At 40.7% G+C, this 14,696-nt stretch overlaps 1 protein-coding gene across 6 annotated transcripts in view; it reads left to right on the forward strand.

The window, feature by feature from the left end:
• Dennd2b (DENN domain containing 2B) overlaps positions 1–14,696 on the forward strand; it is a 189,573-nt gene that overhangs the window by 34,077 nt on the left and 140,800 nt on the right. The window contains exon 1 of one of the 6 annotated variants that reach the window (XM_010615319.1): positions 1–130. The exons of 4 other annotated variants lie outside the window; for them this stretch is intronic. The gene's annotated coding sequence lies outside the window, so the exon portion shown is untranslated. The remainder of the gene's footprint in view (positions 131–14,696) is intronic. One more of the 6 variants, XM_010615327.1, reaches the window with a different exon arrangement.

Below are 14,696 nucleotides of genomic sequence, written 5' to 3' on the forward strand. Positions count from 1 at the left end.
GAGGCTGGGGAGCGCAGAGGTGAGCGCCGAGGGCCGCCACCGGGAGGTCGCCACGCTGGCCCGCCCCGCCCTTGCTCTTCTCGCCCTTTTCCGCTATTCCCCTGCTCCTGCCCACCGGTGTTCCAGCTCCGTGAGTATTTGCTTGCGGGCGGCTCCCGGGCTGCTGGGGACTTGCTGGGGACTACCAGGGACTGTCCTCCGGGAGGTCGCCCTCGAGGCCAGCCCTGCTTTCCGCCCGGTGCGGCCGCGCAGTGGGGGTGGGGAGCTCAAGGAGGGGGTCTGGGGCAGTGAGGAGCTGGGGTGAGCTGAGTTGTTCCTACCTGGGGCTGTTGTAGCTCGAATGCAGGCTCCTAAAATACCACACACACACACACAGACACACACACACACACACACGAACTCAAACAAAGGAAAATTAATTTTGCATTCTGTCATTGCATTCAGTTAATTGAGTTTCTGGATGTTATTTTTCATTTTTTGCCCTTGTTCCAGTGTAGACTAAGTCAGTTTTCTTTTAAGTGACCCAAGACTGAAGGAACATATTTTAGCTAATGTTTATTCTCCTTTGTCCAATAATTTAGTAAACGAGCAAGATTCAGAAGGATTAGCATTTTTCAGTGTTTGTAAAGAGATTTTTGTATTTCCTTGGGAGTTTTGCATGAACTGGAATAAAAACCATTTCTTCATTAGATGAGAGAATTTACTATAATGCTTCCGTAGACCAACTCTTGCATTTATTTCCATCGAGGTGTTTCCGCTGTTGGGACAGCAAGATTTGTGAAGAATCATTAACCCATCTCCTACACTGGTCTCCTTTTTTTTTTTTTTTTTTTTTTTTTTTTTTTTTTTTTTTTTACCCAGGGCCCTTCCCTTTATTTTGAGACAGGGTTTCGCTAAGTTGCCCAGGTTGGGATCCAACTGGAGATCCTCCTGCCTCAGCTTCCCAGTGTGCTGGGCGTACAGGCCTGCACCACCACAGCCAGAGTCCCAAGAGGGTTTTCGAGCTGCCTCTTCCATGCATACACCTCAGCTTAGCATCTTAGGGTAGAGCCATGCTGATACAGTCTAAATGACTGCATCATTGCTCTGTTTTGTTTCTTACCAGTGGTACTTTCCAGAAGATGAATCTATTCACTGACTTTTTCTTTCTTTCCAGAAAGAGGGGTTTTGAAAGGATCAGGAATAGTTGAGGTTTTAGAAATCTAATCAGAGATAGAGATGAGGGCCGTGGATTTAGCTTAGTGGTTCCACTGCCTGCCTTGCGAGCACAGGGACCCCATTTCGATCCCCAATACAAAAAAAAAAAAAAAAAAAAAAAAAAAAAAAAAAAAAAAAAAAAAAAAAAAAAAAAAAAAAAAAAAAACCCAAACAAACAAAGGTAGAGATGAAAATCCATAGTCAGTAGCAGGCTGAACCCATGAAATGTAGTAAAAGCTTTTTGGATTCTGCATGGCTGGCAGTTCCTAGGGGATTAACATAGATTTTTAACTTTTCTTTTTATTTACTCAGTAAACATTACCTTTGGAAAAACTCCCCAAGATATGGGAAGAGACTTGTTCAGATATAGATGGGTAGTAGTATCCCCTAATTGAGCCAGAAGGGTACTCATTTTTGGTAGATGACTCCAAACTAACTTTTATCTTCAAAATATTGTTTTATTGAACATTTAGATTGTGACTGGCTTAATAAGTAGTAAAATCCTTGTTCTTGAGTTTTTGGGCTTGTACTTAGAATCTAAAAACTATAGAAACCCAAGGAAAAATGATTACAAGACAAGGTAGCCTCAAAGAAGAGAGATTTAAATTGGACCTGGAAGTGTGGTTGTGAAACTGATGGAGAGCGGTTGGGGAGAATCCCAAAGAGAGCAGAGAGCTGGCCATGGATGGGAGCTGGAGAGAAAAGTAGTGGCTGAATATTGATTCTGTGACACGCGCCATTCACTCTCTTGGGTCCTTCAGGGTGGTGAAGTAGGTATTGTTCCTCTTGTTTGAAAGAGGAGAGAATTCTTGTTTTATGAAGAAAAGGGCAGAAAGATAAGTGACCTGCTCAAGATGACACAGTGGTGGTGAGTGGCAGAGCTGGAATTCCGGTGCCTGCTTGTCTGGCTCTTGGACTTTTCCAGAGCTGCCTTCCACTGTGAGCAGTGGGAGGTCCAGCTGAAGCCCACTGCCATCAGTTTGGATTCTGGCACAGGGGCCGGAACTTCATTCATCTCATTGGACATCATCTCGCTTTCAAAGATTTTTGAGAAAAGAGCAAAGTGGTGTTTTTAGAAGATTAACGTTGACATCTGTGTACAGGAATGTTACATGCACATCACAAGTCTTAGTTCTTAATTAGGAGATTATAAAAGGGAATGTAGCCAAAATATCTGGGTATTTCAGTTTCTGCCCTACGTACAGCACCCGGTGGCCGTAAGTAGCGTGGTTCCCTGGGTGAGAACTAGTTGCTGTGACCACAGGGCTGCTGGGGGTCAGAAAAGCGCTGAATCGTAGCAGGCAAACATTAAAATGGAATGTATCTGTGAAGCAACATGACCATTGGCTTGTCCTTTATGTTTCCTGCGTGTTTCACAATGCTTTGGTGAAAGTTTTTTCTTCAACAGCTGAGGTAGATACATGCTACAATTTAAGAGCCTTTCATTGCCTCAATTTTGAGATGCTTCCTCTCATTCTCATTTCTGAAAACTACTGTATTTTAAAAGTTGGTAAGATTAAGCAGTGAATTGAGATACCACTTTAAATAATAAGACCAATTAAGATATAATACACATTTATTTATTATGATACACATTTATTATGGAGAAACGATAGAGAGCCACTGGAGAATTACTGTGTGGGATCTAGAAAGGGATATAAATACTAGGATTTAGCGATGGGCAATCTTGTCCTGCCCTTCCACATTTCTTACCAGTGAAGCTTAAGAACAACTAGGGAGCTTACAGGGCTACTGAGTACCCAAATTTATAGCTGGGCCCTTTGATTCGCCGCAGATAATGGGCACAGGAAGGGCAGCACTGGGTTGAACCATTGTGCTAGAATTGTCTGCCACTTTGAATACAATCTGGGTTTCTTGTGCAACCTCTAGTCCTCTTCCTCCAAACTTATTAGTGCTCTAAAGACTTGGTTCAGAGGCCAAGGATGTCATGTAACAGGAGGTTGCACAGAAGAGGGCAGCTGACAGGCAGCAACATAAAATTTGTCAATGAGAGAAGTTTTATTTTAACCAATGTGAAATTCAACTTTTTTTTTTGTAAATTAAGAAATGCAAAACCAAGATGTGATCTCAGATCTCCAATACTCGTTTTTACCTTTAAGAGCGCTTAGCCTTGGAAGTCTGGCCTGTTGAGTGGGGTTTTGAGATGATCACCAGCACCTCTGAGGACATGATTCAGTTCGGTTCTGGACCTCTGAGGAGGTCTTAGTATAGGGGATTGGAAGTCCAATACTTAGGAAAGACTTAAAGTCTTAAAGTTCTAGCTTTGTCATTTATTCTGAGGTTTCTCGAGTTTAATATCTGAGGGATCACTAAGTCTAGTTTTTCTTCTCGACCATGGTAATCCTTCATGGCCAGACATAAGAAGTCATGCTCAGATTACTTGGGTTTCTTCTCCCATTTTGTGTCCTGTGACCTCTGAAAGCCATTTTGTGTTGTGTGTAGCCTCTTGTTTATAGATGAGAAAGGAAGACTGTCTAGAGTTTCCTCTAGAGAGTGTCAGCACATATTGCTAGTTGGTACACTTGGGTATGAGTTCTGGTGAGAATGCTCTCAAGCTTTATTTTAAGAGTTTGGAGTCTCAAAAAGAATCTCTGGCAGTGCTGTTATTTAAATGTCAGAAATGTTTGATTGCATTCTTGATGTATTGCTTGCACAGTTATTAATGTTTTTATATTTGGTAAGCATTTGTCATTTTTATAATTTATTAAAGAAGTGATTTAAGTTTTCTAAGATAACCAAATGCATAGAAAAACAGGACTGGAATATCCTTTCTCACTCTTACATCTCAGATACAATGTCCTAGAATAGAAGTTTGAGTATTTTCAACCATTCCATCTTCCAGATATTCTTAAATTTTTCTCAGGAGATTTGATCTCACTCTCAAGAGATTTAACAACCTCCCTAAGCCAGTGCTTTCTAAGGTTTCCAGATTGATAATCACAGATTATCTCCTTGTACTGAGTAGTTCACCTGTGCTTCTTACTTTTACTGTTTTTCTGTACTTCTTTATGTACAGATGTTCAGAGTGAATAAATTTTCTTTCCTGGACTTCAGTGGCATTCATCAAACATACAGGCCATACCCATCATTTCCTTGCCCTTCTCTGGCTAAACAAGCTGAACTTTTTCATGTTTGTCTTTTTTTTTCAGACTTATGATTATGTTGTATACTTGTTGCTTTGTGTTTTGTTTTACACAGGAAGTCAGTGTTAGACATGTTGCCAATTAGAGCTTTCAGTTTAGAGTGAGACTTTTGGAATAAAATGTGCTATCAGCATAACTAATTGTGGAACGTATGTAAACTTTAGAGATGATCTTTAAAAAAATCATCATCAAAAGAATTTTGCCCGAGTCCTTTAAGGGCTTAAAAAGAATCTAGCCTTTGCCAGACTGCACTGAAAGTAAGACTAGCCCAATTAAGGCCTTTCTAGAAGTGTGGAAATCATTTGCTGCAACTGAAAGTTAGGATTCTTCAACTAAATATGATAGAAATAATCTCCTTAACTCTTTGCTAATGTTATACGAATTAACCCTTCATTTAACAGGCCTTTTGTGATTAAGGACCGTAGTGATTAGAATATGCTGGCAACGTATTCCTATTTGTTAGTGTTTTGGAAAGTACTTTGACTGGGTAAGGGTCAATTTTGCAGGCTTTTTGTCTTTGATGTGAAGTTGGAATTTTTCTTTGGTACTGGGGATTGAACCCAGCATTTTGACACTAAGCTATATCCTCATCCCTTTTTAGTTTTTATTTTGAGATAGGGTCTGGTTAAATTCTTCCAGCTGGGCTTAAATTTATGATCCTCTTGCCTCAGCCTTCCAGAGTGCTGGGATTACAAGCGTGTTAACACCATGCTAGGCTGGGATCTTGGATGTTAGTTTAGCTAGGACAAATTTGAGTCTAGATATTTGTGAACTCCCCCCATACCCAATCCATCTTTTGTGGGGAGGCTCTCTGGAGGGGTAAAGAAAGCCTCTGATCAGACATTCATTGCCCTGTGAGGTTTTGTTGGTCACTGGTCTCTGGGGAAGTGCTCTGTAACTATCTTCATACACTTTTCTTTTGGTGATCTGACATTTATTAACTGTCTGCTAGGGAAAAAGCATTGCGCTAGTACTTATAAGCATCTGTTTATTCTCATTACTTTTCCAGAGGTTTTATGAATCAGTAAGTGGGTGAAGGGGTGAAGTTAAGAAATTAGATGGGCAATTACTTTGTGATGGGTGTTGGGTGCCTCCTGAAATGCTGCTGTTGGGAAATGGTGTTTATACATAACTGTGGCCTCTTCTGTGGGTGCTGAGATGACCTCTGATATAGAGGCTCAACATTTGGAGATAAATTTCCTAGTGAGTAAAGAGGGTCTAATCATTTTTTTCCTCCTGTGAGTCATGTTAGATTACATGTACTGTTGCTGGGAATCCAGTTAGTATTATACCTCCTTGCATTAGGTAGTGCCACACAATGGTTAGTGGGTAAGTACTGCTTGCAGAAGCCTTTCCTGAAAGTTTGTTCTTTCCTCTTAAACCAGGAATGGATTCTACATACTGAAAGCCAAAGAGTTCCATACACTGGGACCAACTCCAAGGGGAATGAAAGTTCTTTCAGAAATTGTATATTTGTGCAAGAGGGGAACCAAAGCTTCTTGCTTCTCAGTGGACCCTATGATTTCTAAATAGGGACCTAAAGATGAAGAAAACCGAACTGACAAATGAGCAGTACTGTGGTGTTAGGGTTTCTAGCGTGGATAAATTGGGCCTTGGGTCATAATGTTCATTTGAACCTTCAATGTCCAATTATTCAGGTATATCATTTATATTTGTTTTGCAGTTTTTTCCCCAGCGTGTATGTTTTGACAGGTCCCTGCCTGGTGTTAGAATAGTATTTTATTAAATACTATAGAAAGTGCTGTAAGAGTCATGGGAGATGGGCAGAGGACGTTTTATATCTTGTTTTAAAAAAAGCTGATCAGAAAAAAAGTGATCAGAATTAGAAACAATTAATTGGCAAAATAATGTCTTTGTTTATTCAAGGTGTAGATTTGTACAAGAAAACCAGCTCTGTCCACATTTGGGAGATCTACATGGTTTCCATGTATTTGTCATAGTTATTGGTCCTTGGAGGGCAAAGAGTAGCTCTCAGGAAATGAATGAAACTCAGACTTGATTGAAGCTGCATCAAGAGCTGATCCTGGTTGATCAGTTTTATTTATTACCAGAGCTAGGGGGTTGGGTTGAGTGGGTAGGACAGGGAAGAGAAACCTCTCCTCCTTTAAATTGGGGGTATCAGATGTTTTGACCTAGTAACAGAAAAGCTCAGGTGGTTATAAAAAAGCTAAACATTTTTTTCTCCATATTGACTTGGACTTTTGTTCTGTGGGAAATTTTTATCATTTGAGGTCATTTTATACATATTCATAGTAACTGGCCAAGTATGTGGCTCCTGTACCTTGGTGGGGAGAGCCCTGCTTGATGATTCTCTGGATGCATGTTTGGGTTATGCCCATTTCTTTCCCCCTTTTTGATTCTGTGGTTCTTCTGGGAATGTTTTGGCTTAAGTGATCAGATTCTTTTAGGGCCGTGGGGACTGGATGACGTGTTTCAGGTATGAGATGTGTTCATAGCTAAACAAATTGCCAGGGAAGAAGAGACAAAAGCTTAAACACAGAGCACAAGAATTGGGAAGTTAGGCGGGAACGTGGCATGTGAGATGGTGTAACTGCCTTGGCCGTGTGACTGTCTCAGTGTAACTGCCTTGGCCGGTGTGAGATGGGACTGATGTCTGAGGGTGGGGTGATCCTGAAGATATAATTTATAATTCAGTCCTTTGAAGATGGAGGAGAATGGTTATTGTTTTTTTAAAAGAACACATATTGTAATACATTGATTGCTTTGAAGTTTATATGATATCGTCATGAATGAGGGTTTACAAATACCCGAGCTCTTCTGTTGCTGGGTCAAAATACCTGACACCTCTCTCATAAAGGAGGAGCAGTTTATTTCTGTTCATAGTTTCAGTGGTTTTAGCCCATTGTCAGCTGGCTCAAAGGTAGGAGCATCCTGGTGGAAGGGCATGACAGGGGTAAGTTGCTCAACTCATAGCAGAGGAAGAGCCCCAGAAAGATGAGATACAGTTCCTGAGGTTGTGCCCCCATTATCTAAGTCCTGCAACCCAGCCATCCCTCCTAATAACTGATTCAGGTATGAATTTATCAGAGGGACAACCCATTGGTGAGGTTGGAGCTCTCATAATCCAGTCAGTTGATGATCAAGCTTAATTGGCACATTACCTAAAGAACTATGGAAAGAATTAAGTAATCAGGTTTGGAATTGCGAACTACAAATAGGTACACAGACCGAGGTCAAATCGTCAATGGCGTGGAAGCATTAAGGGGTGTTGAAGTGTTCCAGGGCTCAATCTTCAGCTTTTCTTTCTTAGACTGTCCTGTGGCTTTAAAGCTCTAGGATTCACGGTATGTTTTCCTTGTGGCAGATTCTGTCATAGGGTTTTATGTAACTAACATAACCTTCCAGACGGCTTCATAGTGCTTCTCCACTGTCATCCTCACTTTGAAAGTGTAGCAGCTGAGGTGGGGGGGCCATGATGTGCAGCTGTATGGTGGCAACCTGAATGTTACCCTCTGCCCAGTTCTGTGTAGTCTTCTTGTTGGCCGTGGCTCCTCTGTTCCTCCAGTCCCTCCACAGTCTTTTCTCTGTGCAGCAACCAGAGCATTTTAAAGCTCTCATATGGAATCATCACACTTGGAAATAGAATCCAGGATGGGCTCAGTGATGTAGATCAGTGGCTTTGTGTGTGCCTGGCAAGCGTAAGGTCCTGAGTTCGATTCCTAGTATGGGGGGGCAGAATACAGATTTATATCCAAATTCTTATGTGATCTAACCCTTCATCTGCTCTTTACCTTCCTCCTGTCTCTCCTGTCTCAGAGCCTTTGCCCTGCACCTGGGATGCTGTTCTTCTGAATATTGCTGCTTTGTACCCTCAGTTGATTCAAGTATGGACTTGAATGCACAGTGTAAGGGAGGCTTGCCCGGACAACCATTCTATGTAAAATTGCTTTGAGTTGCTCTTTGATCCCTGCTTTGTTTTTGTTTCTAAAATTATTATATGTTAATATTGCTTTTCCAAATAAACTCCATGAGGCTGGGACTTTGTCCCTGTGTTTACTGGTGTCTTTGCTTTTTAGAATATACATGGAAGGTTTTCTTTAATATTTGTTACATAAGTAAATAAGTGCTGTGTGTGCCTTTGCTCATATTTAACATGACGACTTGGATAGAAACAGTGGAGAAAAAAGAGATATAGCTGGGGCTACAGGGCTGGCTCTTAATTGGCTTTATGTTTATTTCCAAGACTTTGCTGGGATACCTAACTAAGATTTTCAGAAAATCTTGGTTGAATGGATGCACTGTGTAATTTGTTCTGGATTCTAGACATAGGAGTTCAGAGTGGGGCGAATAGTGTGGGCTGGAGCACTTAAGAGAAAACTCTTGGAGAACTTGCAGATTTTGAAGGAGAGATTGAATGTAGTTAGGTATATAGGAATCAGGATCATTTTTTTTAAACTAGAAAGGACCACTAGGTTATCTTTTTCAGTCTTGTTGTTTATAAATGATGGGAAGCTGAGCCAGGAGAGGGAAAGAATTTGTCCAAAGGTACGCAGTTAGCTGTGCCAGAACCGTGCCTGGAATCTGCATGTTTTAGTCCCTTTCCTCCATACAGTGCTGCCTCCAGAGCGTGGGGGGACAGGAAACAGCATGAGCAAAGGCCCAGAGGGAGAAAAGACGTTGGCTTGTGTGAGATAGAAATTAGGTCATCCTAGTTGAATCTGTATATTTATGGAAGATCCCTGGGAGGCAGGGTGGCTGAATAAGGTGAAATCAGATGCTGGACGATCTTTAACATCATTTTGAAGACTTTAAATTTGGAAAGACAGAGAGACTTGTGAAAATGTCCTTTCTTTCTGGTGAAAGGGGCATAAAATATATGGGAATAATCCAAATATTAATAATCCACACATTATTGCTACGAGCCCAATATCATTTTAGTTTGTTGTTTTTCCCTGTATTTGAAAATTTGTAGTGGTTTTGAGAGATGATGACATGTAATTCCCAGGTAAGATGTATAAATTAGTTTTCTAAGAGTTTGAGAGTAAGAAGCAGATATTTATCCTTAATTCTATATATGGCTGTAAATGATATTTTAGGACATGGTATGGAAGCTATCTGTGTGAAAATAGGGAGGGTTTGGGGTGGGATGAAAGGAACAGATGGAAAATGAATGCCAGCAGCTTTCAAGAGGGCCTGGGCTTCTGTTTGGAGGAGCTGCACTCTGTTGGGGAGCAGGGATCCAGGGACCCCAATCTTGAACTGTTTTTTAGGACACGGGAGGAAGTATAACTTGCCTCCTGGGCCCACAGATGCTTTGGACAGATGGGTTGGGCCAAAGCCTAGGCCACAGAAGTTTTCAACCAGAGCAGATGGAAATGGATTGATATGGCTCTTACCAGGCCAGTGAATTGGCACAGGATATGATGCTTAAAAAGCTTTTTCCATCCTCAGAATCTTTTTCCATCTCTATGGAAAAACTTTGAAAGTCAGCATGAAAATGAGAACACAGACCTTTAAGTAGTATCTCGTACTGGATCTGAAAGTTTGGGTTGCAGAAAAAAATTCTGGAGCATTCAACATTCAGCAGATATTTGCTGAGCAGCACCTGCTAGTACCGGACCTTGTGCTGAGTACTGCAGCATCAATCATTTGATCACATTAAACCACATGTTGTTGATAAATTATTAATATCTGATTCTATTTCATGGGACACGTTTTAGCCCCAAGGGTTCTATAATTTGGTATAGTAAGTCCTCAGCTTATGAACCAGTTCTGTTCTAGAAGAACGTTCATAAGTTGGATTTCATTGTAAATCTGACAAAAAAGAAAAAACCAAAACTACATCACCGCTGCTTTTCCTCTTGCTTCTGGACAACTGGGCTCCGATTGAGCACTGTGCTACTGTACAAGATTGCATTGTACGGTAAACACCCAGCAGCACAGCTGTAACAACGTTCAGCAGACATGTGAGCTACTTCCGTGACCTGTTTGCATCTATGTAACGGGAGGTCCGTTCCTATCTGTGACAGTTCACAACTTGAATGTTCGTAAGTTGGGGACTTGCTCTATCTGTCTATCTCTACACGTATTTGTTTGTGGTACTGGGGTTTGAACGCAGGGCCCTCACTCTGAGCTATATCCCCCAGGGCTTTTTAAAAATTTTTTTGAGAGAATCTCTCTAAGTTGGTAAATTGCCCAGGCCGGACTCAAACTTGCAATCCTCCTGTCTAAGCCTTCCAGAGTAGAGTGCTGGGACTATATGAATGTGGTCCCGCTTCCAGTTATGGCTTGGTCTATAAATGCACAGTGATTTCAGACTGTTTGTTTAGGTTTGTATTTACTTGTTGAATGTTTATTGAATGAGAGGGAATATTCTAGATACTGAGGTAATTTGGAAGATAAACAAGAATTGGTGAGGGTCCACGACTGGTTGGCTAGATTTACTTCGAGGACCTGGCAGCTTTCCAGTTTGCTGGGGTTCCTAGCCAAGAAGAGAGTGTATGTAGTGAGTAGTAATGTGTGCCCTTTATCTTATGTCCCCTGTGGGCCACTTCCACCTCTTATCATTGCTTCCTAACCTCCACCTTTAAATTTAAGAGCTGTGATGGCTGGGGTCACAGCTCAGGGGCATGTGTGGAGCCCTGGGTTTGATCCCCAACAAAAAAAATTAAGACATGAAAATCAGCTCCTAAGCATTAAGTTTGGGAAGCACCATTAGGGTGATACTTCCCTGATGAGATCTTCAAGTTAGAAATCTTTCCGGGAGAACCTGTGCTGCCTCAGTGATCCCCAAGAAGAGCCCGCTGTGTGTGAATTTTCCTCATTCCTGTGAAAGTTGCTTTTGTTTATACTGTTGCATGTAGGACATGCAGTGCTAGGCGTTTCTCATGATCCTTTTCACTTACGTTGGCTTCACTGGCTCCTTTTGGAGGTGCTGGCAGGGGCATGGTGCTTGACTTTCTTGGAATGAATGATATGAAAAAGGAGATGTTTTCCCAATATTTGGGAGGGCAGCTGCTCAGAACGGAGAGGAAAAAGATGAATGTAGAAGAGGAGTGGGCTTTTCTTTTCTTTTTCCTTTGGATTCCAATGGGAGTGAGATCACTGATTGTTTTTCCCTGCTTTACTTGGCATCTGGAGCCAGCTTGTATACTGTCTGAGGTTGTGTTTTTTTATTTGTGTCTGTGAGCTCCTTATAGAAGACTGTAAAATAGAAAATGATCTTTCTCTTCAACTTTAAGTTTGTTCTTTAAAAAGTATGTGCATTGTAATAATCCTTTAAAAAAGTTTTACTTTCCCAACACCCAGAGGTCACCAGTGAATTTAATATTTCAGTGCGTTCCCTTGTAGGTCTTTCTCTAGAGGTACGCAGATATGTATTTGTATTTTTTTTCTATTAGAGTAAGATTATACTGTAGAGACTATTTTTCATTCTATATTATTTTTCAATTATCTCTCCTTTTCCAATTTCGTATATTTTTAATTAATACCCGGATAATATTTAGGTTTCCCCATGTCTTTATTTCAGACTGCCGTAACAAAATACCTTAGACTAAGTAATATAAAAATAACAGAAAGTTACTGCTCACAGTTCTAGAGGCTGGGAAGTCCGAGATCAGATTTGATGTCTGACGAGGGCCTATGCTTTGTAGCTGTCCCCTCGCTGTGTCCTCACATGTCACAAGGGGCAAACAGGCTCCCTTAAACTTCTTGTACCTTACTTTTTTTTTTTTATGGTACCAGGGATTGAACTCGGGTCCTTGTGCTTGCAAGGCAGGCCATATAACCATTGAGCTAAATCCCTGGCCCCTTCCCTCAAACTTCTTTTTTTTTTTTCAGCTTTAATTGAGTTTATTGGTACATTTTAGGGATGCAGTACAGTTACATTCATTGTTGGGAATTTGTACCTCTACATGACATGTCTTGGTTCTCAATTTTTCCCCTTGTCCCTGCCCTCCCTTCACCTCCTCCGCCCCTCCCCATTTACAAACACTTTATTTCCATCTTTTCATTATCTCACATTTTTTTCTTTTCCCTTATTACCCTTCCCCCACCCATCCCACCTTTCCTACACCTTTAGCTTCTTTCTTCCCATATCTAAATGTCAGTAATCTTATTAGGATCTTCTGTATTATTGCAGATTATTCACACCAGAGCCTCAAGCTTCTTATAAGGGCACCGATCTCATCTTCCCAAAGTCCCCACCCCTTAATATTCCAACATTAGGGTCAGATTTTTAACATATGAATTTTGGAGAGATGCAGTCATTGAGACCATAGGACTGGTTGACCCTCAAAGGTTCTTGTCATTGTTTTCTATATCAGTACCAAATCTATAATCATGTAGTATATCTGGTTGTTGTGTCGCTAAATTTTTAATCCTTTTTTGTATGAGATTGTATTTTTGAAGAATTGTCATTAATGGGTACCTTTAATTGAGTGAGAGGCTTTTATGAAAGTCATCTAATTCTTGCTTCAAGTCTGAGAAGCATGTTTCCTTCCTTATTTTTGTTCACTCTTCCTGCTGTGTCTCAGCTATCCCCAGAGCTTCAGCTATTACTTTTATGTCAGAGAGATGTCACCTCTATCTTAGTGGTCACGTTAAGAATGAGGACTCTTTTTTTTCAACTTTAATTGAGATTATTGGTACATTTTAGGGATACAGTACAGTTACATTCATTGTTGGGATCTTGTACCTCTACATGAAAGAATGAGGACTCTTGAGCCAGGTGACTTGGGTTCGAATCCCTTCTTCACTATTTATTGTATGGGTTCCTAGACAAGTCCCATAAACTTTCATGCCTCATGTTCCTCATCTGAAATATGACATAATAGTAGAACCTGCCTTATAAGGTTGTCATGAAATTAAATTGAGATCACACTTAAAAGATGATGTGGCTTGTAGCTAGTGTTACTAGTACCTAGATAGGTAACCTAGAGGCACCTCAGACTTCTTACAGCCAGTATTTATCTCTGTAAAGCCACTTCTCCTCCTGTGTTCATCCACTCTTTTAAAGGTATAGAGTCACTTCTGATTTCTCCTCTCAGCAATCTGACTCAAGAGTCTTACCAGTTCAGTTTCCCAAAAGTGTCATGGGTTACATTACTCCTTACTGTTTTGCTGCCTGCAACCCTAGACTGTTTTTTGCTGGAATCTGGCTTTAATGTCTCAGAATGCCTGCCTCTGGGTGTTCTTCAGTCTCCAGGCTGCTCTATGCTTTCTAAATTACAGCTTAATGATGATACTTCTGTGCTGAAAGCTCTTTCCTTTTTAAATTGAGGAATAAGATAAAGTGCACAGATAATGAACATATAATCTGGTAGATCTCACTGTTTATGTGTATCCCTGTCATGATCAGTCAGGTGAAATATAGAACATTTCCAGCACCCTGGAAGGTTGCTTCATGCCTCTTTCCCAGATAACATCCTCATTCCTATCCCTGACCACTCTTCTGTTATTTGTCTTGTCTTTTTGTGATCTTAGTAAAGTGAATCACAAAAGCTCTTTATTGATTTTTCTTTTATAACATAACTCCACCCTTTAGCATGACATCCAAAAGCCTTTGTCCTTTGGCTTTTACTTCAAGTCCTCCATGCATGCTTGACCCTTCTGGTCGTGCCAGAACTGCATGTAGCTTACCAACATAACAGGCTCATTTTTTTCCTTCCATATTTTTGTACTTCATATTTTCTTGCCCTTCTGACTTCATTCCCAGACAAATTCATCCTTCAAAGCTCAGCTCCTGAATCAAGCTCTTATCTGCATCCTGGAGGTAAGATTGTTAGTTGCTTGTTCACACATATTTCTCCTTTACTTTTTGCTTTCATGAGTCAGTGGATGATGGGGCATTTCCCTCTTAATTGGTTAGTTAAATTTTATACAGATAGTTTATGTTCTTTCTAGAAATTAGGAAGTTAATCTCAGTGTACAGAAACAATCATTGTTTACATATAAACCAAATTATATGCCAACACTTTTATTTTGAGACAAGATCTTGCTTTGTAGTTCAGGCTAGACTTGAATGCACTATGTAGCCCAGGCCGTGCTCAAAATCTCAGTGATCCTCCTGCCTCAGCCTCTCAAGTTCTGGAATCACAGGTGTGTACCATTATGCCTAGCTTTATATCAACACTTAAAAAAAATATATATATATATTCACAAAATGCTAAATATTTATACTTTAATCCCTTATTCATGTTTAGTACTCCCCATTATTTAAACTACCATAGAAATACTTTAATGGAGGGCCAGGGATTTAGCTCAGTGGTGCCTTGCCTGCCTCACGAGCTCAAGGCCTTGAATTTGAAGTTTGATCCCTGGTGGTGGTGGTGGTGGGGTAGAAAGAAGAAATAC

The sequence above is a fragment of the Fukomys damarensis genome, unplaced genomic scaffold (assembly GCF_012274545.1).
Source record: "Fukomys damarensis isolate Sample0158 unplaced genomic scaffold, DMR_v1.0_HiC HiC_scaffold_16, whole genome shotgun sequence".
NCBI lineage: Eukaryota > Metazoa > Chordata > Mammalia > Rodentia > Bathyergidae > Fukomys > Fukomys damarensis.